General features: G+C 43.4%; 1 protein-coding gene across 1 annotated transcript in view; it reads right to left on the bottom strand.

Moving 5' to 3' along the window:
* The window catches only part of LOC126196964 (disco-interacting protein 2), a 667,247-nt gene that overhangs the window by 275,198 nt on the left and 366,401 nt on the right, over window positions 1-25,648 (bottom strand).

The following is a 25,648-nucleotide window of genomic DNA, read 5'->3' as shown; positions in this document are numbered from 1 at the left end:
TTTTTGTATAATATTTCGACGATTGACACAGTCGTTTGCGTTTTATGTTGCGATCAATGGTCCAACTCTAAAGCAGCTCGAACCACATGACGAAGGCAACTAAATCAATCGTAGGGACAATTTGAAGAAAACTTAAGTCATTCGACTCGACGCCCAGAAAAGTAGCGTCCAGAAAGTCTGCCGGTGGGGTGAGTGGACCGCTGTAGACCTGTTGTGGGGTTGTGTACCACTGCGGGCTACGGCGGGGACGAAGCCTCTCCGTCGTTTCTAGGTCCCCAGTTCCATACAGTACAATACAATTAGCAGTTTCTCGTGTTCTGCTAATAAAAAGCGAGTGGCGTCCCGTATAAACATATTAATTGGAAATTTAATTATTTCTGAAATATTTGATCCTCGCTAAGAGTTTATCACAGCCTGCGCAGGAGACAACTACTACAGCAGACTGCTGGTTGGTGAACACTTATTTTTTCTGCATTCCACTCAAAGCGGTGGAAGCAAATTGGCGCCTCGCGTGTACCGCTATCTTAGAAGACAAATGAGCTCAGTGACACGTCACCTGTGGTAATACGGAGGAGGTATTAAGGAGAGAAATTTTTGAGGAAAGAGGTTTATCATACGCACGCATATATATATCTGTTTCTCTCTTTTTCAACTTGCCGTAGTGTGTGTGTCTTCCACATCTCTTCATAAACGAATGGATCGATTTCAACCAAACTTGGTACATATATCCCTTACTGTCACGCAACAATTACTGTGGGGGTAAAAACCACCTACTTACCACAGTTGTGGAGATATGACGTCATAAGCAATGAGATGCGTGAAAAACTGCCACATCATGCGTGGCGTTTAAATGTACTATCTCTGTGCTGTTACCTGTATTCGCAACGTATTTCGCTGACAGAATCCACATATGCTGCTGAATGTACCTAAACACACGTATCATCGTGCGATAACATAGTCCACGAGATTTTACGTCATAAACCCTACCGCATCATACATGCAGTCTCAATACATTTATTCTTTACTATTGACACACTTCTACAGTCCAGTCAACTGATGGAATCCCCTGGCACCTGGCATCCATTTTGACAGCCTACAACTGCGAAGTGCGAACGGCTGTAAGGTATAACAGTCGCCGTATATACAGTTAAGAAGAAGCATTGCCACAGAGACGTTTACAAAACCGCGTTGTAGACACGCGAAGAAGCTGCGCCCCGCGTACAGACACTGTCGGGTATCATGCTTCTGAACATTCGTACATTACGCATGTTTTTCTTTCGTAATTTCAAAGATGTTTTCACGAATACATGAAAATGATTTTTTTTTCGATATTTCACTACAAACACAGTTCTTTTTTTGTTTTCGTTTCTAATAGAAAACTGGCAAAACGAAAACGCGAGCAATGACTGGTTTGTCAGCTAGCCATAAATAAAATAGGATTTTTGATCACTGGTCCTTTTTCTCAAAACACAGTTTCCAGTCATATATATACAATTTTATATAACAGAGGTTTTAGGCACACCGTATATAAACGGATACAACAGAAGTCTAATGAAAACTTTAAGGTTCATATGACTATCACACCATTCCTAGTGCTTAAAATGCAGCCACGAGAGGCAAATATTTAATCAGCATAGTTCCAGCTCATCACCAGCTGTGAGCGTGTAAAATCTCAGGGTAGAAATTCTGATCCTGAACGTATAACTCCATGAAAACCGATGTCCCACTTAGCTCTAAACAGAAACACACTTCAGTGCTCCAACATGCCTTTTTTTAAGGGAAGAAAAGAGCACAGTTACAGTCTTTAAATTTAAAAAAATATTTGGCGTTCGCTGATCGTTACTCATGCATAAATTCGTGCCGAATCTCCGCAGATGCGCCCTGCTGGCCAGAAATTTACATTGCTGCCGCTCCGACAAATACCAGAGAAGTTAGCCGCCATGTGCGTGCCACACGCAGCTGACGGCACAGAAAAGCTGCCCCCCACCCCATGTGTGGAGCGGCTACGTACACACCGGCGCACTGCCGGTGGTACCTTGTACCTACAAGTTCTTTCTGGGACGGTCACGTGATAACATATTTCAAACAAAAAAACACGAAGAATTTAGTTTAGTTGCCTTACGGGTTGTTGCTTGTAGATTTGGACTGTTGTAACATTTTCGTACTATCTTTAAGATTAATTCAACAACCATCGTACACACTCTTTCAGGCAATATCTCTGAAATGATGAAATGCGAGTATCAATCTTGAGTCGTTGCTGAAACGCTGTACGTCCTCGCTGAGACCATCACCACCAGTTAGGTCTGATGCTGCCGAACTGATGTGCTAATTATGGCTATCTGTCTGTCTGTCTGGTGCGATGGAAGCAAACGACGTTTCAAGCTTTTCCAGAACGCCTCCGGGGTAACTGGTCTTTGTCAATAAACTTCATGTTTGATGGTCTTCCACATGTATGAGTTGAAATATGTATGTGATACCGGCACAGCGGTAGATACTGGGCCCTCTTCGGTCTCTCCATTGCATTGGAGTACGTTCTGGTACCTCCATATCAGTGGTATGGAGAACCGTTTTATTGTATCTCATGCATGGTCGTTTGCAGAATGAATCTGTCATGTGTGTTGTTTGGAAACTTCACTAGAGATTAAAACTGTGTGCAGAGCGGGCACTCCTGTAAGGTGAAAGATTCATTCTGGGATCGACTCCCTGACTGTGGCTAAGCCGTCTCTCTACGAATCCTTTCTACCGGCAATTCCAGTCCAGCGGAGTATAAAGGGGAGCTCATTTTAAGTTTATATAGCGAAAGACAAATGGTTCAAATGGCTCTGAGCACTATGGGACTTAACATCTATGGTCATCAGTCCCCTAGAACTTAGAACTACTTAAACCTAACTAACCTAAGGACATCACACAACACCCAGTCATCACGAGGCAGAGAATATAGCGAAAGACAGGTACTGATAGATGTGAACCTGTGAAGGTAGGTCTTGAGTAGTGCCCGGATAGCTCAATTATAAACTGCGAAGAAATTTCAAAGATAGGCCAATATAAAACTAATTATCTTTCCATTGTTGGAATAATGCGAACACCGTATATCCGCTCCGGTACACTTTAAGTCATACCTATACAGCCCTTATTGTATAAACATTAAACTAATAAAATAACTCTCAAAGAACGTATATATTTCTATGCACGAAAGTCGAACATATGAGTTCTTGAATGTCGTGTTAATCCATTCGTGGTAATTTTTGCCCCTATGAGTCCGTGATGCAAGGCGGAAATGGAACTGGACAGCAATTACGGCGACAATGAACGGAAACACAGCGGCACCAGTGACTCACAGCTAATGTCACTAATTATACTCCTGCAGAGGATGTTGCAAAAAGGCTCGTACACGAATAAAAGACCAAAAATTTCGAATGCGATGCCCAGTTTTTCCCAGGATATGGCTGGTACTTTGTGGATTTTGTCTTTAGAAACATTTCGTTCATTTGAAATATACAGGGTCGCATTGTGGTTGAGATTCTACGTTAAAACATACGCCCTCCCTTAAAGGGCTGGATGAGCCGGTTCGTAGGTACGAAGAAAGCAAGAGCGTAGTATATTCAATACGACCATTTCATTCAGAGCACTGTAATTTTCTAAGCTGTGTTTCTTCGCCATAAATAATCCGTAATAGTGAAACCGCTGACCAAGTAACACATGCCTCGGTAGCAGTCGTAAATAATCCGTCAGAATTTGAGAAGAATAGCGATATCCACAGTTGTATTACGAGGACGAAAAATCACCTTTATTACTCATTAATACAGCTGTCAGCAGCTCAACAAGAAGCTCAATGTATAACCACTAAACTTTTGGACATTTTGCTTATTTGAAAAATAAACTAACAGGTACTAAAGAAAATTGAAATCTAGATTAAAATCATTTATTCTGGGTAACTACTGGGTAGGAGAAAAAAATCTTAGTTTTATTTTATTACTAGTTATATGTGAAATGCTAGGGATGGTATTAAGGTTTATACTAATCAGTAGAAAAAAATAGGTTGGAATGTCTCCAGAGGGTATAGATTATGACGTGTCATTAGTCTTCTACAACGAGTGAAATTTGAGTCCGTAAATCCAATTTCTCTGTCTGGTGTGAATTTTCATCTTAGCCCTTTTATTACAGTCGGGACCTGTGTGTCCTACGATAGGATACCAGAGAACCAGTGAGACCCTGCTGCATTTTATTGCTATATACCAATTTCCTGTGGTACAGAGACGCCTCCCAATGGTTTGCAGATTTCTTACAACCACAGACTGCACCTTTAGAATGTGCTCTCTAAGACTGACCGGTTTGCACCTGCAGATAGGCAACCCAGTTACCAGATTTGCAATGCTGGCTGCCGTCGCGCCTTCCCGGACACATCGTGTCAATGAATTGCACGTGCTTACTGACGTTTGCCACACCACAAACGAAGTCCATATTGTGCACCTGTAACACGAGTTGCAAAACTTAAGCTATACTCTATCCAATGAAGTATTTCTGTTTTCTTTATGCCTTGTGCTTTTTGTGCAACCTTCTTCTGAAACCGCAGAGGTACTTATGAGTAACCCTGTAGGTCCTACCCCTCCCTGTGTTGGAAAATCAAACGGGGGGAAATATGCTTTCCATATTGTTACTTCTGACTACAAAATTGATTAAAATAACCGTAAATTAACGCCTTTTTTAGTGTCCTGTACAGTCTAACTTCGGTCGAACTGGTTGTTCTCGTTGATTTATTCAAGGTTTTAATGTTAATTGACGCAGAAGAGAAAAAAATTAAAAAGTTTGCCGATGACATAGTTCTGTCAGCGACAGAGCAGCTGAACGGAATAGACAGCGTCTTGAAAGGAGGATATACGGTGAATATCAGTAAGTGGAATGGAATGTAGTCAATTAAATCAGGCGATGCTGAGGGGATTAGATTAGCAATCGTGACAATGAAAGTAGCACATGAATTTTGCTACTTGGGCAGTAAAATAACCGATGATGGCCGAAGGAGAGAGATTATAAAATATACACTAGCAATGGCAAGGAAAGCTTTTCTGAAGAAGAAAAACTTGTGAACACTGAATATTGATTTTAGTGTTGGGAAATCTTTTGTGAGGGTATTTGTCCGGAGTGCAGCCTTGCATGGAAGTGAAACTTTGACAATAATTGTGATCACAATATACTGTTATTACGTCTCAAAAATTTATTACAGATTTATTTATGTGCAGTTAAACACATGTTGTTCGCATACGTAAACTATGTTCAAACCACTTAAAAAAACTTTTTTACACTCGGTCTAATATACAGTGACTGGAAAGATCGCTATAACAAAAAATAATTACTGAAGAATAATGAAATTTCGAGAATATATCTGTATACCGTAGGTAGCTTATTTAAGTCATTAATATTGCAAGATCACAGGTTAACGTAAATGCGAGATGAGCCACTGCAAATGTCAAATGATGTTATACTAATAACCGATGTAGCCGCCAGAATATTGAATGCAAGCACTCAAATATGCATGCTTTGTGTCGTACAGGTGGCGGATGTCAGTTTTTTGGGATAGAGTTCCATGCCTGTTGCTCTTGATCGGTCAGCACAGGGACGGGTAATGCAGTTTGTGGATGACGTTAGATTCGTCCTTCGATGACATCACATACGTGCTCGACTGGAGACAGATCTGGGGATCGAACAGGCCAATGCAACATGTCGACACACTGTAGAGCATGTTGGGTTACAACAGCGTCTTGTGATCGGGCGTTTCCCCGTTGCCGTTCACGAATGGCAGCACAATACGTCGAATCACCAGATTGGCAAACCCATTTGTAATGAGTGTGCGTGGGACCACCAAGAGAGTGTTGCTGCTACAGGTGCAGATCCAGTGTGTCTAGCAGGTAGACGATTGGTTGCAGGCTCTCAACTGGCCTTCTCCTAACCAATACAACGGCCATCACTGGCACCGAGGCAGGATCAACTTTCACCAAAAAACACAACACACCTCCATTCTGATTTGCAACCTCATAGTGGCACTACTAGCGCCACTTTTATGAGAATGGCTTGAAATTAGAATAGACATCGTGTATCACATTTACTAGCACGCATACAGACTTCCGTTATGTCGAGTAACTACTTCTTCCTGTTGCGGTTTTTTCCCCCACAGTGTATGAATTTAAGGCATCACCCGAAACCCGCTAGATATCACAATTTCGAGCAGCTGAAAGAGTCATCAGGCTGTTTGAAACTTTAAAAGATTTTTTCCCCACTGAAAATAATGCCCCCAAATACTGGTTCAATTTTTCAGCAATCTTTTGAGTGAAGCCCACATCTTGATGTTGCATTATTTTTTTCCGTTTGTGTCTTCGCACTATATCCTGATTAGTACGCCATCTTTGGTGATCACTCTGTCGCGTGTTTCTGTACGAGTTACGAGCTGGAGTTCGCTCGAGTCAGTTGAAGAGTTGCGGCCGAAACAAACATTTTGCAATTAACATCCAGTAAATGGTTCAAATGGCTCTGAGCACTATGGAACTTAACTTCTGAGGTCATCAGTCCCATAGAACTTAGAACTACATAAACCTAACTAACCCAAGGACATCACACACATCCATGCCCGAGGCAGGATTCGAACCTGCAACCGTAGCGATCGCGCGGTTCCGAATTGAAGCGCCTAGAACCGCTCGGCCACCCCGGCCGGCAACATCCAGTCAATCGATGATCACATTCAAACAAATCGAAAAAAAACTTAAAGACGCAAGAGGTGCCAGTTCCATTTGTAGGATGCTGAAATAACAAACAATTTGAGTCCAGAATGAAGATTACAATCAATTTCCTTATAATCGAATAAAATATACGTAGAATAAAGTACTATACAAGGGAGCCGGTCGGTGTGGCCGAGCGGTTCTAGGCGCTTCAGTCTGGAACCGCGCGACCGCTACGGTCGCAGGTTCGAATCCTGTCTCGGGCATGGATGTGTGTGATGTCCGTAGGTTAGTTAGGTTTAAGTAGTTCCAAGTTATAGGGGACTGATGACCACAAAAGTTGAGTCCCATAGTGCTCAGAGCCATTTGAACCATTTTGAACCAAGGGAAAGTTACAGATGAAAGGAAGTGTTTGATATGAAACGTGCAAACAGGTTCAGAATTGCCTACCATGTTACCATCACTGGGAAAGCTGAACCTGGGCATGAACGCATCAAATTTCGGCCTACGTGAACGACAGTAATGCCGGCCATCATAGCTGACGACTAGTAGGTGAATCTGGCCGGCGCGGCGCGCCACGCAGTCTGGGAAGCCGCCGACGGGCAGTATCAGCAACAGCGGCGGAAACACCAGTCCGTCCGCATCCGCAGGATGCATGCCATCAGCCACGTGACTCGTCCCTGGCAACCACCGTGCGTCACCATATCCCGACTGCGCCTACCCTACTTCTGGGCCCGCAAGTTTCCTCCGTTTAGCCGGCTGCGGGCCTCCGCCGCAGACGAGCAGCCGGGAGTAATCTTGGCGGAGGAAACGCGGAGAGCGGAGACCACCAGAGGCTCCCTCAGGCCCCGGCTTATTGCATTACGAGCCTGGCTGCCCACTCTCATCAAAGGGAACGCTGCTGGCCCGTCGCCTCCCTCCTCCCTGCTCTTCAGGGCGGCTACCTGCGCTCCCAACACAGCACTACTACTACTTCTTGCCACACGCGCCTTTCTTCGGTGATGGCGACTCTCTAAATCTCGAGTGTGGGTACAAGCGTCCAGTAATACTAACGACTGTTGTGTGTGTGTGTGTGTGTGTGTGTGTGTGTGTGTGTGTGTGTGTGTGTTACATTGTCATTCGAAGTTCCTTTCAGCTTTTTTTTTAATTAATGGTATTTAATTCAAACGATCGATTTTGAAATTACACAGTTTCATCTTCAGACCGGTTATAAACAGAACATATCATATAGTGAATATAAATTCATTACAATATAACAGCGTACGAACTGTCATCACAAATACGTATAGTCAAAGAAATTGCAAAATAATAACCATTTACTTCCGATTTTAAGTAAATGAACGAACCAAAATACGAGAAGGTGGAGCAGGCTGTTAAGGGCAACACAGGTAAGTATATTTATGGACCCAACACATATGAGAACGTAACTTTGTGATGAGACGCTTCACTTTTTACGTGGACTACAAAGAAACCGATCAAACCAAACCTCCGCTGTCCTGTCAACGATAACACAGTCAAAACTTAAGTCCCTCATCAGACAGTACAGAAACATAACTTATCATCTGATTGACGTCCACATAGCAATGTCCATGGATATCAGTCACTGCAATAAAACAAGAATGCATGGCTAACTTAATGACATCAACTCTCGGTATGATCCTGATTTGTCTACCATATATCTATTAAGCACCACGACTTGTGGTGAAAGAGGAAAATAAGCCGAAGAACTACAAATACTACCAGGCACAGGTACATATATTCTTGTTTTATTGCCGTGACCATTACACATGCCAGTTACTGTATAGAGGTCACTCAGGTAACTTCTGTTTCTGTATTGTATTGTTTTGACTATGTTATCGATCACAGTCCACATAAGTTTAGTTCCATCGCTTTCTAAATAATCTACACACAGAAAGTAGCATGTCATACGGTTACATTCCCGTGAGAGTTCCATCACGAATATACTTGCCGGTGTTGCCTTTAACGTCCCCTCTCGCATGAGCTTTTGGTTCGTTAATTTTCTTCAAATTAAATTAAATGATTATTATTTTGTACATTTTTCAGCTGCACATATGTGATAATAAAGCTTATATTGGTGCAATGTAACGAGTTTATCTTCACTATCGTTATATATTTAGCCTGCCCAAAAACAAAATTGTTTAATATAGAAGTCGATCATGAAATAATTATCCAATAACAGCATATCAATATTCTGATCTCCTGATGTGCTCTCGAGACTTTGAACACTGGCAACGCCTTATTAACCAATTACTACCTAACTGAAGCAGCAACAGAACCTCATTTACTAACTGGAAACCTCTTTTCCTGCGTTGTATTTCTTCTTTTTCCTTAATGTGCTTTCGATAGATTTCTTCAGATTTAAGCACAATTCATGTACGCAGATAAGGAGGAGATTGATGAAATGTATGATTAGATTAAAGGAATTACTCAGTTGGTTAAGGGAGCTGAAAATGTAATGGTCATGGGACTGGAATTGGGTAGCAGGAAAAGGAAGAAGAGGAAAAGTACTAGGGAAATATGGACTCGGGGAAAGGCATCGAAGAGGTAGCCGCCTGGTAGAATTTTGCACAGAGCATATCAAGGCCAACAATTGGTTTGAGAACCATGAGAGAAGGTTGTATGCGTAGAAGAGACCTGGAAACGCCGGAAGGTTTCAGATTGATTATATAATGATTAGAGGCTTAGGAACCAGATTTTAAATCGAAGGACGTTTCCAAGGGCTGATATATATATACTCTGACCACAATTTAGTCGTTACGAACTGCGGATTAAAACTTGAAAAACTGCAAAAAAAGGTAGGAATTTAAGCAGATGGGACGTGGATAAACCGAAAGAACCAGAGGTTGTAGAAGGTTTCGGAGGGAGCATTAGGGAACAATTGACAAGAACAAGGGAAAGGAATACAATAGAAGAAGTGGTAGCTTTGAGAGATGAAATAGTGAAGCAGCAGGCAGGATCAAGTAGGTAAAAGGACGACGGCTAGTAAAAATCCTTCGATAACACAAGAGATTATCAATTTCATCGAGGAAAGGAGAAAATACAAAAATGCAATAAATGAAGCAGGCGAAAGGGAATACAGACGTCTAAAAAATACAGGAAAATTATTAAAGAGACCTTTGCAGAAAAGAACCTGTATGAATATCAACAGCTCAGATGGAAAACCAGTCCTAAGTAAAGCATGGAAAGCAGGTATATTTGCGGGCAGTGTTACGGAAATAAGAGAGGTTGGTTGGTTGGTTTGGGGAAGGAGACCAGACAGCGAGGTCATCGGTCTCATCGGATTAGGGAAGGACGGGGAAGGAAGTCGGCCGTGCCCTTTGAAAGGAACCATCCCGGCATTTGCCTGGAGCGATTTAGGGAAATCACGGAAAACCTAAATCAGGATGGCCGGACGCGGGATTGAACCGTCGTCCTCCCGAATGCGAGTCCAGTGTCTAACCACTGCGCCACCTCGCTCGGTAAATAGGAGAGGACTTGGAGGAATACAAGAAGGAAGATATGATACTGCGTGAAGAATTTGATAAACCACTGAAAGACTTAAGTAGAAACAAGGCCCTGAGAGTAGACAACATTCCGTTAGAGTTACTGATACCCTTGGGAGAGCCAGCCACGACAAAACTCCTCCATCTGGTGAATAAAGCGTATGAGACAGGCGAAATACCACCAGACTTCAAGAAGAATATAGCAATCCCCATTCCAAAGAAAGCAGCTGGTGACAGGCGACAAAATGACCGAACTATCAGTTTAATAAGTCACGGATGCAAAATACTAACACGAATCCTTTGCAGAAGAATGAAAAAACTGGTATAAGCCGACCTTGGGGAATATCATTTTGGATTCTGTAGAAATGTTGGAACACGCGAGACAATACTGACACTACGATTTATCTTAGAAGATAGGTTAAGGAAAGGCAAAACCACGCTTATAGCATTTGTAGACTTTGAGAAAGCTTTTGATTACTTTGACTGGAATACTCTCTTTCAAACTCTAAAGGTAGCAGGAATAAAATACAGGAAGCGAAAGGCTATTTACAATCTTTACAAAAACCAGATGGCAATTACAAGATTCGAGGGGCACGAAAGGGAAGCAGTGGTTGCGAAGGAGTGCGACAGGATTGTAGCCTATCCCCGATGTTATTCAATCTGTACATTGAGCAAGCAGTAAAGGAAACAAAGCAAAAATTTGGAGTAGAAATTAAAATCCAGAGAGAAGAAATAAAAAGTTTGAGGTTTGCCGACGACATCCTAATTTTGTCAAAGACAGCAAAGTACATGAAAGAGCAGTCGAAATGAATGGACAGTATCTTGGAAGGGGGATGTAAGATGAACATCAACAAAAGCAAAGACAGGATAATGGAACGCAGTCGAATTAAACCAGGTAATGTTGAGGGGATTAGATTAGGATATGAAAACAGTAAATGAGTTTCACTATTTGGGAAGCAAAATAGCCGATGATGGGCGAAGTAGGGAGAACATGAAGTGTAGTCTAGCAATGGCACGAAAAGCGTTTCTGAAGAAGAGAAATTTGCTAACACCGAGTATAGATTTAGGTGTCAGGAAGTAGAATGTAGCCATGTATGGAAGTGAAGCACGGACGATAAACAGTTTAGCCAAGAACAGAATAGAAACTTTTGAAATGTGGTGCTGCAGAAGAACGCTGAAGATTAAATGGGTAGATCAGATAACTAACGAGGAGGTATTGAATAGAACTGGTACAATAAGTAGATTCAGAAGAGTGTAGGTTGCAGTAGTTACTAGCAGATGAAGAGGCTTGTACAGGATAGAGTAGTATGGAGAACTGCATCAAACCAGTCTTTCGACCGAAGACCGCAACAATAACAACAGCTTAAGCATCACAACAGGGTGCAAAAACGAACAATAGAACTGTTATTCTCAGTATTATTATTGTAATTTGAACCGTATTTTATATAGGAATTGTTACTGAATGCTGTAAGAGTATAGGGTGGTTACAATTCAACTTTCATACTTGAACCAGCACAGACAGAACACTGTTTACAGGAGGGTACCCAACTGTATTTGAATGATGTTCAGAATGTGTGCTGCAGGATCTACATTGTCAGTAGTACGATACGCTGTTAGGCGCCGGTATTGGCAAGGCGGCGTAGTGTTGAAACGTAAACATCAGTTTGCATTACAACTGCACACAGTTAACGTGGGTCCGGACAAGGTGATCAGAAATTTACTTGTAAAGCTGCTTTTCTAAAACACTAACAGCAGCAGCAGCAACAACAACAACAACAACAACAACAACAGCGCTTCTGCTCTTCCCGAGAATTGGCGCATTACAGGAATACAGAGGTGCTCTTGTCGCACCGGGTTGAAGGACACGTTTCGGAAGTTCGAATTAACTGACGATCTGGGAACTGCTCCCGGGAGAGGCCGACAGCCAATTGAGCCACGAATTTTTGAAATTATTGTTGCCATGGCTCAGAATGCTGGACGCAATGTGTTAGCAGTGTACGAGCTGTGTCACGACAGCTGAACATTCCACAGTCCATCGTTCGAAGTGTGCACCGAACAATTATGAAATGGTATCCGTAGAAACTTCCACGCCGTCGTGGATGCAGATGGTCGTCACATTAAGTTACTTGGAACGTAAACATGATACGTAATTCCAAATGTTATCATCTCATGTGGAAATTAAAACGGGTGTCTTTGAAAGGTTTACTCGTTACATCTGTTCCGTATGTCCTTACAAATATTTTCAAAGTTTGATTGCTCTACGATGACTTGTTTTTCGTGGATGCTCTCTCAATTGGGCAAAGGTTAATTATAACCAACCTGTATATGGATTTATTACTGCAACTATGATTTTTTGGTGCGTCACTAAACAGAATGTAACTACCCAGATTTGGTTCCGACAAGAAAAGCGAGCAGAAGGGAGAACGATTACGAAATAAGTGCAATTAATTATAGACGAAATACGAGCTTGAACTGGGGAGGGAAATCGGCCTTGTTCTTTTCAAAGGAACGAATGCAGCGCTTTCCTTCAGTGATTTAGGGAAACCATAGAAAACCCAAAGCCGGATGGTCCGATAGAGATTCGAATCGCTGTTCTCCCGAAAGAGAGTCCAGTATGCTGATCACTGCGCCACCTAGCTAGGTGCAAACACGGTTGGAAGCCGTATACTAATCGTAAAGGATGTACGTTTTCTAGTCCACTGGTCGCCTCTCGGAATGTTTCTGAACGCAATTAGTTTGCTACATATCATTTACCGCTGGTATTGCCGAAGTGACTATTTTAAGCACTACTACACAACTGTACTAGTGCCTAGAATTGATTCGCATCCGGCTGTGAACGTGGTCTAAGCAGGCAGTGGTGCGAAAAGGCGTGTAGTTTCTCGCCGTGCTCGCTATGAACGCGTAGGTTCTGGCCGCAGGCACGCGCAAGACTCTGCACAAGACCACGACATCTCTGCAGGCAGTTCGAAGAAGCTACATGTGCAACGAAGGAGTTTTCGAGATCGAACTTGCTGGAGTACCTTGACCAGCTAACGAAGCACAGAGGGCACGTCACTACAGGCCACAAAGGACGAAGAATTCAGAGAGTTGTGCGACATGTGTGAGTAGTGAAGGAATGAGTTCTGTTGAATAGAGAAATGTGGAGGTGCGAGTGAATCGTGCCGCTACGCGATGTTGCCCTGACGGCCGACAGGTAGCATTGTGCCCGCGGCAACAGAGCCAGCAGGCGCGGTGGGTGGGGTGACGGGGGGAGGGGGGGCGGGGAGAGACAGGCACAGGTCGGCGGGGACAACGCGAGGCCGGCCAGCGGAGGCGCGCGGTGACGTCACCGCCCATGACATCACCGCTGCCGCGGCTGATCGCTTATTATTAAGTCCGCGGCCTTTCTTACCTCGACAGTCTGCGCTTGCATTGCAATCTCTACCCGATTTCAAACAGCTGCACATGGGTGCCGCTATGCAGACAAGAAGGGTTTAAGCCTTAGCTCTGCTTCGAAACTGGGAAAGAGCTGAGGACGCAAACACGCACGCGGTACAAATACAATTTTTTTTGGGTCAGTAGAACACTGCTGTGACACTAATTTCTAATGTCCCTAGAATACGGTGCATCCAGTTTTCTCCAAAGTCCACGCTGTCACAAAGCATATAAAAAAAGATCAACCCTTCAAAATAATGACTATCTATTGCAGGTGTTTTTTTTTAACATTTAATAAAGTGCCCCAAAGGCAATTACTAAGAAAATTTATATCAAAGTTTCAGCCATATTTCATTTTCTACGGAAATATATGCGCCATAAATGCTAACATACCATAAACAGCTTCTTTTGGCATTGTGATATCAAGGTACTGAGCACACTCACCAAAGAAGACTTTTACAGTTATACATATTATTGCCTGTCGATATTGGCTAACTTATGCATACAAGATATGATGATGAACGTAATCTGACTATAATCATTTTATGATAAAACGTTTTTGTTACCAAAATCCTAGAACATTTCTAAAAGACCTAGAGATCAAACATTACGCTTTACACAGTAAGGTTACGTTCATTTAAAAATTTCGTAATTAGTTTCAAAATTAATGTATGATTTTGATGAAGGAGAGCTACTGTATTAGTTGGTTGGGTTGAGATGTAACTCTTCTATGAAATCAATTTACTGGTTTGCGTACAGTTTAACTTCGAAGAAAATGTGATTGATATGTCCTATTGTCCCACTATCGCATTAACAGTAAGGATTATATTCGACGAAGATGGCTAAGGAATCATCCCTAATCATATCTCAGGCGAATTATGGAACTTCCAAACTTTTTATGTGCCTCAATTGTGTTGAACCAGTGATACGATGAGAAGTTTGTCTGTATTTGCCCACAACATTTTCTTTTTTTGCGTTCCGATTGTAGATATTCGTCTTCCAATTGGACGCTTTCCTCTTCTTCTGCTTCTATACAATATAGATCTACGTGATTACTCTGCCACTCACAATAAAGTGCCTGGCAGAGGGTTCAATGAACCGCCTTCAAGCTGTCTCTCTACCGTTCCACTCTCGAACGGCACGCGGGAAAAACTAATACTTCAATTTTTCTGTGATAGTCCTGTTTTCTCTTATTTTATCGTGATGATCATTTCTCCCTATGTAGGTGGGAGGTGGGTGCCAACAGAAAGTTTTCCGCAATCGGAAGAGAAAACTGGTGATTGAAATTTCGTGAGAAGATCCCATCGCAACGAAAAACGCCTTTGTTTTAATGATTGCCACTCCAATTCACGTATAATGTCTGTGACAAAACGAGCTGCCCTTCTTTGAACTTTTTCGATGTCATCCGTCAGTCCCACCTGAAACGGATCCCTCACCGCACAGCGATACTCCAGAATAGGGCGGACAAGCGTGGTGTAAGCAGTCTCTTTAGTAGACCTGTTGCACCTTCTAGGTGTTCTGCCAGTGAATCGCAGTCTTTGGTTTGCTCTACCCACAATATTATCTATGTGATCGTTCCAATTTAGGTTATTTGTAATTGTAATCTCTAGGTATTTAGTTGAACGTTCTTCGAAATTTAGCTGATTTCTTTTAGTACTCATGTGAATAACTTCACACTTTTCCTTATTCAGGGTCAATTGCCACTTTTCGCACCTTGCAGGTATCTTATCTAAATCATTTTGCAAGTAATTGTCACGTCTGATAGCGGTCATAAGATGTTTTTAAATGTGTAGTTCTGAGCGGCGGTCTTCGCTCAGTCATTGATTATTGCCACAGATTTTATAATAGCGTGTCCTTTGATGCACATAAATCTTACCTTTTTCCCGATATTTTCGCTTTCTTTTACGATATTGATAATGCCCGTTACCAGAGGACATGTTTTCTTGAGGAAGACTGGTGTCTGTGTGCCTTGGAGCAAGCTGCTACAATCCGTCAAAATGAAAATTTTTTACTGTAAGGTTCTGCAAGATCAAATGGTTCAAATGGCTCGGAGCACTATGGGACTCAACATCTGTGGTCATAAGTCCCCTAGAACTTAGAACTACTTAAACCTAACTATCCTAAGGACATCACACACGTCCATGCCCGAGGCAGGATTCGAACCTGCGACCGTTGCAGTCGCGCGGTTCCTGACTGAGCGCCTAGAACCGCTAGACCACCGCGGCCGGCGGTTCTGCAAGTAATGTGAAACTGCGAGAATAGCTGTGGCTACTGCAGAAAAACTGGAGGTTTCAGTGTGAAGCGAAATGAATTCCCCTTAACTTGTGTTTGGACACAGGAACACACAATCCACTCTCCCATTACCTGTGGATTTGGAGCTGTCAGTATCGATGGTGTTATGGGTTTAAATACAGGTGTTTCTATTGGTGACAGAGGACGGTGTACTGAATAACATTACTTCCGTCACGTTATCCGTTAAAGTGCAGATATACGCAGGCAAAATGGCTATCCTATATTGACAGGCGTAATCCTCTTCGTGGCGTAGAAAACACCAGGTAGCAAATTATGTGACATGTCTATGGGTAGACTGTTCGATGCAGAGAACAAACAAATATCACACTGACGTGTGCACAAATTAAGGTGGCACATAAAAAAATATCTACATTTATATCCGTTACACACTGCGTATCTCTAGCTGCTCAGCAGTCGCCGTTCTCCGGCGAATGTTTTTGTTTGACAGACAAAAACGTCGGCTGCTGAAGTTATTTCGTTACACTGGTAATCGGGATTAGGATATGACAGTGTTCTTGAGAGATTAGACAAGTTTTACTTTAAATCTGTGAAGCTAGAACAAAATTCTGATTTTTGGGCAGTGTTTATTCCCTGTCCACTGATTTGTCCCTGAAACAATGTCGAGTTTCTTATCAATGGGCGTTCATTTTCAGAAAGTCTTTCTCAGGAAGAATATGTCTGTCTGTGTCTTGCGTATCGGGGATACTACCCACTGTTTTCGGCAAATACTTCAGTTCAATGCATGTGTCACATACTAAACTAGTGTTATCAAAGATTCTCGAATGATGACAAAATACAGAGATCCTGTTAAATACAACTGGTTGCACTGTATTGACATCTAGTAGTACTGGGAGAGTCAGAATGCAGAAAAATTATTCTTCACTCTGTGGCCTGCCAGTGGACTTTCTTCGACATTCCGACCAGAGTGGTAACTCAAGTGGACTCCACATGGAAGGAGCAGGTTTCAAATCCCCAACCGGCCATCCAGCTTTAGGCTTTCTGTGAATTGAGGGGAATGTAGGAATGGTTCCTCTGAAAAGCAGAAGGCCGATTTCATTCTCTATCCGAGCTTGTGCTTCGCCTCGAATGAAGTCGTCGTCGACGGGGACAACTAACATGTGCTGCAAATAAAAGTTCTTCTGACTGGTTTCAAAAATGGTTCAAATGGCTCTGAGCACTATGGGACTTAACATCTATGGTCATCAGTCCCCTAGAACTTAGAACTACTTAAACCTAACTAACCTAAGGACATCACACACATCCATGCCCTAGGCAGGATTCGAACCTGCGACCGTAGCAGTCGCGCGGCTCCGGACTGAGCGCCTAGAACCGCTAGACCACCGCGGCCGGCTGACTGGTTTCGTAGCGGCAGTTTCTTTTCTTTTTTTACTTTATTTTTTTTTCCGTCGTAAAACCGTATAAGATGTAGATTTCGAAGTGACAAATATCCCTTACCTCAATTTCTTTTTAGCTATTAGATAGCAAAGAACAAGTACCATAGCCATGTCACGTATTGACACAGAGAGAGAGAGAGAGAGAGAGAGAGAGAGAGAGAGAGAGCGAGAGAGAGAGAAGGACCGGTCACAAAATTGAGTACGTGTGCGAGATGGGTTGGTCGTTGCCTCTTCAAAGAAGTCGTTAACTGTAATTAATTGAGGAATATCACTTACATGAAACGTAAATTTCGCCAATACACCACGTGATGGCGGTATTGTGTGAATTTAAAAAAGTTACTTCTCGTCACAGGATGTGTCGGAACATTTATTCGGATTGAACGATGATGCGTGTTCCTCAGTCCATTTCTATCCGTTCATCGCTGTTACAAGTGAAAAAAATGTGCTTTACTTCTGTACACTTTCCCTCCAAGAAGCATGGACCTTGCCGCAGTGCGGTGGCTTATGTGCCTCAAGGATGTTGAGAGATGTACGAAGTATCTGCAAGCACATCTTATAGGGATCTAAGAGACGCCAGAGAAACATATCGTTCCTGAAGCGGGGCAGTAGGCTCTCTAGTACATGGTGGGAGGGTCAGTAACCTGGATGAGTGACAGAACTGGCCTTGTAGCATCAGCCAGTATAACCTGGCTAAGTTGGTATTACGGAAGGCTAAATACAAGGACGAACTACGACCGTTATCTTTCCCAGGGGCATGAGCTTTAATAGATATTTCAATGGCTCAAATGGCTCTGAGCACTATGGGACTTAACATCTGAGGTCATCAGTCCCCTAGAACTTAGAACAACGTAAACCTAACTAACCTAAGGACATCACACACACTCACGCCCGAGGCAGGATTCGAACCTGCGACCGTAGTGGTCGCGCGGTTCCGGACTGAAGCGCGTAGAACCGCATGGCCACTCCGGGCGGCTTAGTTTAATGCTGGTGGCAGTTTCAAAGCAGCATTTCCGAACAAAATATCTCACGTGAAACTTCAACACACAACCTCCGAATACAGAAACAACTATAAGCATTGGAAGTGTTGGGAATTCTAGCTACATCGATGTCAAGGGAGTTAAATGAAAACCAAAATAATTATTGTCTGTGTGATGCAAGGAGCATTACTATTAGTCACAAGGGAGCGTAGATATCGCAGGGTACGCAGAATGAGTACTAAATAGAACAGAAAAGTACAGGTGCGGCATCAGGGAGCTGGCAATCTCGGCTCGAAGCACAAGTTTACTTCCCGTAATCTCCCTTTTTTCCCTTTGCTCTTTTATGCCTGGAAAGCAGTTCATGCGAATTTAATGGGTAAATTATGAAACAGAAGAACGCATGGTAGTGCAGAATTTAAAAACAGCCGCAAAGGCCAATTGTGCGTGCTTCATGAATACAGGAAACGCTTGCGCCAGCGCCAGCGGGCCGCGCAACGCTTTAGCAAAAAAGTCCTCTTCGTTACGACAGTGGCCTTATTAAAACTGTACAGCCTAAATCCGGAGAATATTTTCCTTTTTTCGTCCCCAAAGCAACGAACAGTAACAGCGGCAGCGTTTAACGCCAGAAGCTGCAATAAACACATTCAAATTTGCAAGACAGATGGCGGCGCTGGGGACGATTCTCAGCCAGCCAACGCACGCGGTCATTTCCGTTTTGCGTGATTTACAACAAGCAAGGAGGAGGTTTTTGCTGCTACTTGTACACTTAACAAACTCGTTAAATGATGTACGCCTAAAAACTCATTTTGTGGAACATCGACGAATTTACATTGATCAACCACGGCCGAAAAATTTTATTGATCATGCGTATTGTTCTTGTTGTTGTTGTTGTTGTTGTTGTTGTGGTAGTGGTCTTCAGTCCTGAGACTGGTTTGATGCAGCTCTCCATGCTACTCTATCCTGTACAAGCCTCTTCATCTCCCAGTACCTACCGCAACCTACATCGAATCTGCTTAGTGTATTCATCTCTTGGTCTCCCTCTACGATTTTTGCCCTCCAATACTAAATTGGTGATCCCTCGATGTCTCAGAACATGTCCTACCAACCGATCCCTTCTTCTGCAAGTTGTGCCACAAACTCCTCTTCTCCCCAATTCTATTCAATACCTCCCCATTAGTTATGTGATCTACCCATCTAATCTTCAGCATTCTTCTGTAGCACCACATTTCGAAAGCTTCTATTCTCTTCTTGTCCAAACTATTTATCGTCCATGTTTCACTTCCATACATGGCTACACTCCATACAAATACTTTCAGAAACGACTTCCTGACACTTAAATGTATACTCGATGTTAACAAATTTCTCTTCTTCAGAAACGCTTTCCTTGCCATTGCCAGTCTACATTTTATATCCTCTCTACTTCGACCATCATCAGTTATTTTGCTCCCCAAATTGCAAAACTCCTTTACTACTTTAAGTGTCTCATTTCCTAATCTAATTCCCTCAGCATCACCCGACTTAATTCGACTGCATTCCATTATCCTCGTTTTGCTTTTGTTGATGTTCATCTTATACCCTCCTTTCAAGACACTGTCCATTCCGTTCAGCTGCTCTTCCAAGTACTTTGCTGTCTCTGACAGAATTACAATGTCATCGGCGAACCTCAAAGTTTTTATTTCTTCTCCATGGATTTTAACACCTACTCCGAATTTTTCTTTTGTTTCCTTTATTGCTTGCTCAATATACAGATTGAATAACATCGTAGATAGGCTACAACACTGTCTCACTCCCTTCCCAACCACTGCTTCCCTTTCATGTCCCTCGACTCATAACAGCTATCTGCTCTCTGTACAAATTGTAAATAGCCTTTCGCTCCCTGTATTTTACCCCTGCCACCTTTAGAATTTGAAAGAGAGTATTCCAGTCAACATTGTCAAAAGCTTTCTCTAAGTCTACAAATGCTAGAAACGTAGGTTTGCCTTTCCTTAATCTTTCTTCTAAGATAAGTCGTAGGTTCAGTATTGCCTCACGTGTTTCAACATTTCTACGGCATTACTAAGTAGTTCTGGGGGCTTCCTTCACCCAAGACAGCAAGGCGTGTTGTCTACTCGCTACTGAAGTCTTTGTAATTGCCGAAAAAACAACTACTTAGAATTATCACTTTACTGGAAATGGAAAACTCCCGATAAATCTCGAAATTAATTTTTTTGTTACTAACCTTCAGTTACTTCAACTTAGTCCTGTGGAATTATGTTGTGGGTCAGAGCACATTATTAATATGTATAGTAACGCCGGGAAGGGGATGAAAGAAAAGGTTCCGCCCTTACAGCAATAGTCATACACGTTTATGGCATTGTATTGTTCGCGTAACTGGCCAAACGTCAGTTACGGCATCGAGTTGCTGCTAAAGAAAGTATAAATTGCTATTTTGATTTTAAAAAGGTGAGAACATTGCAAGTAGGTTGTGAGGAGCTACTGGTTCAAATGGCTCTGAGCACTACGGGACTTAACTTCTAAGGTCATCAGTCCCCTAGAGCTTAGAACTGATTAAACCTAACTAACCTAAGGACATCACACACATCCATGCCCGAGGCAGGACCGTAGCGGTTGCGCGGTTCCAGACTGTAGCGCCTAGAACCGCTCGGCCGCACAGGCCGGCTGAGGAGCTACTCCATATCGGAATAGCACTGGGTTTAACGAATTCAGTACTGCAGGTGTAGTCTCTTCTCTGGTGCCTGAAGAAAAGAGCAGCGAAATGATGGAGGAACTTCAACTCTGCGAGATTTGTTTCTCTTTATACAAGCGTTTTTGCTATCAGTATACGTATCTATGCCTTAACACCTTATTGTCACGAAATATTTTCTCTTTACCTTCGCCCAAACGCAGATATGGTGTACAATATCACACTCCGTATTTCTTATGGAACTACTCACCCCTCCTTTCCAATCTCTTGAAGTGCAGCAAAAAAACTTCATCGGTACATTTACCATCTATACGTCTGGCTACACGTACCGGCTATCTCGATTTAATTTTTATTATGATCATAATTATTTCTTCCACTCGGATATACTGCCTAGTCCATTTGTCTGTTTTCCTTTCGTTTCTTGTAATTCTCAAGACGCATCTTTCCACTGTTCGTGTAGCAGCCCTCAGATTTTTTTATCTTGACCCACTGAAATACGTCACTATCCCACGTCAAAACTCTTAACACACACCGATTACAAATTTTGCTCTCCAGACATCTCAAAAGCTTTATTTTTAAAACTTTACTAGGGTCACTACATCATCCCGCAGCATTTTTACTCTTCAGTTTATGCATTTTGCTGCTGATCAAGTCGTTGCCTTCGACAGACGTAAATACACTCCTGGAAATTGAAATAAGAACACCGTGAATTCATTGTCCCAGGAAGGGGAAACTTTATTGACACATTCCTGGGGTCAGATACATCACATGATCACACTGACAGAACCACAGGCACATAGACACAGGCAACAGAGCATGCACAATGTCGGCACTAGTACAGTGTATATCCACCTTTCGCAGCAATGCAGGCTGCTATTCTCCCATGGAGACGATCGTAGAGATGCTGGATGTAGTCCTGTGGAACGGCTTGCCATGCCATTTCCACCTGGCGCCTCAGTTGGACCAGCGTTCGTGCTGGACGTGCAGACCGCGTGAGACGACGCTTCATCCAGTCCCAAACATGCTCAATGGGGGACAGATCCGGAGATCTTGCTGGCCAGGGTAGTTGACTTACACCTTCTAGAGCACGTTGGGTGGCACGGGATACATGCGACCGTCCATTGTCCTGTTGGAACAGCAAGTTACCTTGCCGGTCTAGGAATGGTAGAACGATGGGTTCGATGACGGTTTGGATGTACCGTGCACTATTCAGTGTCCGCTCGACGATCACCAGTGGTGTACGGCCAGTGTAGGAGATCGCTCCCCACACCATGATGCCGGGTGTTGGCCCTGTGTGCCTCGGTCGTATGCAGTCCTGATTGTGGCGCTCACCTGCACGGCGCCAAACACGCATACGACCATCATTGGCACCAAGGCAGAAGCGACTCTCATCGCTGAAGACGACACGTCTCCATTCGTCCCTCCATTCACGCCTGTCGCGACACCACTGGAGGCGGGCTGCACGATGTTGGGGCGTGAGCGGAAGACGGCCTAACGGTGTGCGGGACCGTAGCCCAGCTTCATGGAGACGGTTGCGAATGGTCCTCGCCGATACCCCAGGAGCAACACTGTCCCTAATTTGCTGGGAAGTGGCGGTGCGGTCCCCTACGGCACTGCGTAGGATCCTACGGTCTTGGCGTGCATCCGTGCGTCGCTGCGGTCCGGTCCCAGGTCGACGGGCACGTGCACCTTCCGCCGACCACTGGCGACAACATCGATGTACTGTGGAGACCTCACGCCCCACGTGTTGAGCAATTCGGCGGTACGTCCACCCGGCCTCCCGCATGCCCACTATACGCCCTCGCCCAAAGTCCGTCAACTGCACATACGGTTCACGTCCACGCTGTCGCGGCATGCTACCAGTGTTAAAGACTGCGATGGAGCTCCGTATGCCACGGCAAACTGGCTGACACTGACGGCGGCGGTGCACAAATGCTGCGCAGCTAGCGCCATTCGACGGCCAACACCGCGGTTCCTGGTGTGTCCGCTGTGCCGTGCGTGTGATCATTGCTTGTACAGCCCTCTCGCAGTGTCCGGAGCAAGTATGGTGGGTCTGACACACCGGTGTCAATGTGTTCTTTTTTCCATTTCCAGGAGTGTATAAAAACTCGTCAACTGGTTCTATCACTTCGTTGTCATTTTGCACTATTTTCTATTCGATATGTTCGTTATATATTATTTTAGTCCCGTTGTAGGCTATTGTCAGGGCTAATTTCGAACTAGGTCTATTACACTTTTCCTTTCTTTTTTATTTATAATAATGTACACGCACTGTAGGCAAAAAGTGGATATGCTTCATTAAGATTTATTCTATCTTAGATTTTCTGATGACATTGCTGTATAAAGATGTAATTACATCCTGCCGATGATCCACGTCTTCAGCTCTATGAAAAATGAAAAAAGACCAGGACGAACAGGATTCAAAACGCATAAATTCTGTAGTAAAATGTGTGAAGTCTCTGACAAGAGCGTTTGGACAATGGAACATCGCTTGCCGGCGTGAAGGAAGGAGGAAAATGCAGAAGGTGCGGCAGTGCCAGTGTGGTCAAGAAAGACACGTTAAAGTGAATTGAAAAGGCGCCGTATGAACAGAGAATGCCGAAGAGAGAGGCTTCCGTCGCAACAGCAGACGGAGACAGGTGGACGCCCTTAGCATCCACTGCATTTTGAGATTGGTAAGGATTTCCCTTAGGTTCTTGTCTCTACTGACAAGAGTTATTTCTGTTCTTACTGCTATTCGGCGACTTTGACCCATTTCTTTTTGCTGCAGCTGATTGAATCGACAATTGTCCAACCTGTTGGCATTTTTTGCCTATATCCGTTACTGAAAAAGGTGTGATGAGCGTAATAACGGAATGATTTTTTTTAATATTTTACTCAAATATGTTCAATTTCGGACATACAAAGTTTCCAAACGCGATGTTTTTCTTTCGTAGTACGAGTAAATATTATCGCCAATGTAAATGCACCGTGGCAGCATACGAATGCACAAGTACCTTTACATGAATATGTTTAAAATTATAATATTCGTCCGTTTGCTATTGAGTACAATGCTTTTTGTACATTGTAATGTAGATTTATTGAACCCAGGAACTACTCTAATTTCACTTTAAAAATTTCTTCATACATTGTTTTTAGATATTACACAATTCTTTATTTAATTTGGACTCTAAAATCGCTCACATCTGGATTTTTGCGTAAAGTGAGGTGATACAACTAATCTGACATCCTGGCGACTCTTTGTTCCATGCATACAAAAATTGTCTGTATCAAGGTTGGTAATGGAATGGCAAGTTCGGGGTGCAGGGGACCCAATGGTGCACGTCCGCTGGCCGCGCCTTCAGCAGCTTCTGTACTACGAGCGTTCTCGGCCGCCGCAATTAGGACGGCCTGTAGCAGCCGCTCTTCCCACTTGAGCTCGGAGCTACGGGACGCTACGCAGACGCCACCTGGTCGACGCTGCAACCTCAACCTCATTGTTGTTGCTACTGTATGAGATGGTGGTGGGTTTGAAGTTTAAAGGGACCAAACTACATGGTCATTGGTCCCTCGTTCCATTGCACCAAGTCCATGGGTTGAAATGGAAAACATACAACAGACACCACAGGAGTTGGAAAAAAAAAAGAAAAAAAAAGCTGAACACACCAGGTACATCAGAAGACAAGAAGAGCACAGACATACAAGAAACAGGCAGAAGAGCTTAAAACAGCTGAGCAGATGACCCGGGCTGGCTGATAATGAGGATAAAAAAGGATGACCCAGCCTCTCTCCAACACATTAATATCTCTAACCTAAAATGATTAGGATAGAAAACACGGGGAGAAAAAAACAACAAAAAACAAAAACAGAAATAAAACTTAAACCGAAGAATAAAAACCAGCGTCACGTATAAAATGTAAAACCAAGTTAGCCGTGGAGGCATCGTCTCCTAAAATAGAAGGAAGGGAGTCAGGGAAACCAAAATTCCTTCTTAGAGCGGCGAGATGCGGACAGTCCACCAAAATGTGTGCCACTGTCAAACGTGAGCCGCAGCGACAAGATGGTGGGGACTCACGCCGGAGAAGATGGCCATGCGTCAGCCAAGTGTGGCCGATGCGAAGGCGGCAGATGACCACAGAGTCACTGCGAGAAACCCGCAGAGAAGACTTCCACTCATTTGTGCTCTCCTTGATCTTCGTATGCTTGGGGAAGTACAAGTTAAGTAAATCTCCTGTTTGTTGTGTTAACTTATTCTCTCATGGTCAGGCACATCTCACGGTCAGAGACAGCAATAAAGACCATGTCTTCCACTGCCATTTCCATCATCGCTTCGGGTCGGCTTGTGACTCATAACTGGGGCTAGACATTTCAGAACTTTCCGTGTGTTCAGCCTAAACTTGCTCATGTGTAGTTCACCCAAATACAGAACTCAAGGGTGAGCCACTTTAACGGGCGAAACTGCCCGGGTTAAAAACACCTACTACTGCAGCACGGACAAAAAACTAGGTTCACCATCAGTAGTGAGGGACAATTGCAGTTTCCATGTATCACACGATAGTTCTCTGTCAGTACAAAAATCTTCGTGGCTGCATTAATAAAAAAAGAGGAAATTTAGATGGTGGGTTTAATAGTTTCGATAACCTGCAACCATCTCGCCCCACTTGAGTATAATGGACACAATGTTCATACAAACATTTAT

This window comes from Schistocerca nitens, chromosome 1 (genome assembly GCF_023898315.1).
Source record: "Schistocerca nitens isolate TAMUIC-IGC-003100 chromosome 1, iqSchNite1.1, whole genome shotgun sequence".
Lineage (NCBI taxonomy): Eukaryota > Metazoa > Arthropoda > Insecta > Orthoptera > Acrididae > Schistocerca > Schistocerca nitens.
Note: the sequence above shows the minus strand (reverse complement) of the source record. Positions and strands in the feature narration are given on the sequence as shown.